This window comes from Melozone crissalis, unplaced genomic scaffold, assembly GCF_028551555.1.
Source record: "Melozone crissalis strain CALT ecotype California unplaced genomic scaffold, PUWL_Pcris_2 ptg000272l_1, whole genome shotgun sequence".
NCBI lineage: Eukaryota > Metazoa > Chordata > Aves > Passeriformes > Passerellidae > Melozone > Melozone crissalis.
In genome coordinates, this window is record NW_026536026.1 from 281176 (window position 1) to 284924 (window position 3749).

Sequence of the window (3749 nt, forward strand, 5' to 3'; positions counted from 1 at the left end):
GCATACCCAATGCTGAGCCAAATAGGCTGAAATTTGACTCCTGCATTCATTTACGCTGATCTGCTTTACAGTCTGTGCTGGGGAGAACAAAAGATCTTTCTAACTTAGGTGAAAAACATCCTGACAGCAACAGTCCTTGGTGTCGCTTGTTTAGTTTCACTGGTCTTTTAATTGCAATAGGAATCTTTTCTTTTGTTGACAAAAGTCACAGTTATTACGGCTGTTAGATCTCAAACTGTAGCTCCTGCCGGCTACGGGGCGGAGGGAGAAGCGCTCCCGCTCGAAAAAGCACTCTGAAGTCGGAATCCGCTAAGGAGTGTGTGACAACTCACTTGCCGAATCAACTAGCCCTGAAAATGGATGGCGCTGGACGCTCATCAGAGCCCAGAAAAGATGTTGGTCGATCTAAACAGCAGGACGAAAACTATCAATACACAGCAGGATTGCTCCTCCATCACCTGCTCTCTGATGTCCAGTCACTGTTCCCAAGCAGCAACTGGCCGCCCGTGGACATCTGGCCCCCAGTTCACACATGAGGGCGATGTGGCTCCGGTTGCTCCCCCCGCGATGCTCTTTGATCACTTCCGGCACGGCGCGGCTTGGTTTCTGTGGCAGCGGCGCGGTTGCTCCCGCGCAGTGGCTCCGCTCTCGGGGCGGCGCGGCTCGGCTCCTGCGGCGGCAGCTTTTGATCTTCCCGCCGCTGCCTCCGGTGCGCCCGTGCCAAGTTCGGAGTAGCACAGCACCGCAATTCCACCATAAATCACCGAATTTACACATTTCCGTTAATCCATAAACTATATGGAAAATCCCTTTACCGTAGTCATAAGCCCAAAGTCCTGTTAAGTCCTTTTGCCAATTCATCTCTGCTTTGCGCTGCGGGTCACTCCCTTCGCGGTGGTTCAGCTTCGCCCGCGGTGGCTCCCTGTGGTGTCGGGTTGAAGGCTCCCTGTTGCGGAGGATTAGAGGCTCCCTGCTGCGGAGGGTTAGAGGCGGAAAAGGTACCGATGATGCAGCGATGACTTCTGAAGGTGCTTGGCATTCCCGGCGCAAGTGGCCCGTGCCTTCCCATCGGCAGCATTTCGTGCGGCCCTCTTTATTTGATGCTGCAAACGCAGCGGACGCTTGAAGAGGTGCAAAAGCGGCTAACACCTGACTCTGAGAGGACCTTGCCTGTTTTCGAAAACCTATTCCTATCTGCTTGAGTACATCCGCCACAAAAGCCTGCTGCCCGGTAGGAATAAGAGCCATCCTCTCTAATGCTTCCTCTACAGTCCAATCTGCACCTAAAGCATTAAGTATGTTTCTAGTAGCAGAATTACAATTTTGAAGGACACACTGCCTGAGTAGGACCCTGCGCAAATATTCTGGCACGCCAGCTCTTTCAATTGCAGCAGCAGCTTTATCAACAAAAACGCCAAATGACTCATCTCTGCCTTGCTTAATTCCTATAGACACTGGTATCTCTCCCGGTTCCTTCACCATGTCTATTGCGAGTCTGACTAACTGCATTGCCTCCTGGCACTTTTCTTGACCTATTAAAGCTTGTGCATCAGTACGAAGGAAACGTCCCAGACCCATAAGTTCATCAACAGTGACGCCATGCAAGGGGTCACCCGACTGTCTTTGAACTACCACACACTCACTGACAAGTGTCCGCCAATGATCATTAAACAGCAATTGTTGATGGTGGGTAAAGATTAATTTAACTATGCCAAGACAATCATTAACGAGGAGGATACTGGTGTTAAAAATATAATCAAGCATTTGCTTAGCTGGTCTGCTTCCAAGCCCAAACTGACTAACAGCAGCTTGCAATTGAGATAACAATTCCCAGTCAAGAGCACTAATTGCGGCTTGAATTCCTCCACCAGCCTGAGGGTTAAAGACAACCGGACAAACCAGCTCCGGAGCCGAACTTATTGGCTCTAGATCTCCCTTTTCAATTGCATCTTTGGCCAGGGCAGCCCACGCATCTCTTTCCCTTGCAATCGCCTCCGCCAAGTGGTTTTCCGACCCAGGGACCGGCTGATTGCTTGTCGGGAACGGAGTACGCGTTTTTGGCCCCGGCTGCTGGGACGCAGCAGGTACGGGAGAGTCAGAAGTGCTCTGTGTAGCCTGCGGCAAAGCAGACAACAAGGCACCCTGCGGAGCTTGGCTCGTTAGGGGGGGCTGCGAAGCGGGTAATAAAGCAGTCTGCATAGCCTGGCTTGTAGGCTGGCTCGTAGCCGGGCTTGTAGCCTGGCTCGTTAAGGGGGGCTGCGCGGCGGGCAGTGAGGCGGTCTGCGCCTGGCTCATAGTGTGACTCATAGCCTGGCTTTCCGAGGGAGGTGGTGAAGCAGGTAATAAAACTGTCCACGTCGCGGGGCCAAGAGGAGTTCCCGCGTTCTTATCAAATTCCCTACCTTGATCGTAGTGTTTGTTACGATCGTGAGCAGCAGTGGCCTGATAAGCAGCCCTTTTTTCAGCTTGAATTTGCAAAAGCTCGGTGTTAACGACCCGCCATAATTTACCCCACTTCTTAGCAGTTTTATCATCATCTAACGTAGCCTGCCACAATAAATCACCAAATTTACCCCACTCAGACAATTCGTGAACTGTGTGAGGATTTATAAAGATCCCCCTTTCTAGGCCATAAGCTAAAAGACCCGGTAATTCTTTCTGTAAATCTATTCCCTTAATTTGCCGTTTTTGCAAAAGGGTAATAAAAAGTTCATATGCGGCTTGCCTTTCCATACCTACGTGCGCACGTTGCAGCTCTTCAAATCAAGGTCACGGCCACATGAATCGGACGAGCCTATCTGTATAGTCGCTCGCAGCGCGGCGCGGGCCGGCAGGTTACCCTCCGCTTTGTCTTCCGTGCTTCCTTGCCGTTCCGGCTGCAGTTTCGATCTTACGGAACCCGAACCTGGCTTCACTTCGCGTGGCGTTTGCTTCCCCATGGTGTTCGCTATCACGGTCGGAGGTCACCATATATTGAAGTGAAGGGAGAAACGACCATCCTGATAATGCATCGAACTCCAGCTTTATTGATCAATCCATCATCTTAAATAACAGTGCTAACGAATGCCATGAATATTCTGTAATCCAATTTCATGATAGGCTAACAGAGAAACTTCTAACCACTCCCTTTGTTTTAGAATACCTACAGCTGTTTATTAAAAACAGAAACCAAAACAGAAACCAGAAACTAAAACAGAAACCAGTGTTCCCAAAACTTCTACATCTGTTCTCAGGATGGCAGGCCTTCCCAGAGACGGTGTTCTGCTTGTTATGGGAAGACAATCTGAGAACTCCATTGTTTATAGAATGATGCCTGAGAGAGTCTAATTGTTTATACAAATCAGAAGGCTGAGAACTGTTAGAAACTGCTTTACTTTTCCCTTATACTTTTCTCTCAATTGTATGTCTCATGGCCTTTTCTTTAAGTCATTCTCCGACATTTGATAACAAACTTTATTTAATCTTCTAGTTTTATGCTTATCAAGATGTGTCCAGGAGACACATCCAGGTGGCATGATCTGATAAAACTGTACTGCAGGCATTTCTCAGGAGAGAGCCTCCAGCTCAGCCATGGTATATCCCTCAGATCCATGGCACTTTTCCATACCTGATTCCCACTCTTTCCCATGACTGTTAGAATCCTACCCATTGGCCCAGGCCCTGCTCAGATACATCTCTAGGAAAACATATCAAGCCCTTTGTGATTCTGCAGCACAACCCAATGAATCTGCTTCTTGCCCGTAACAGCT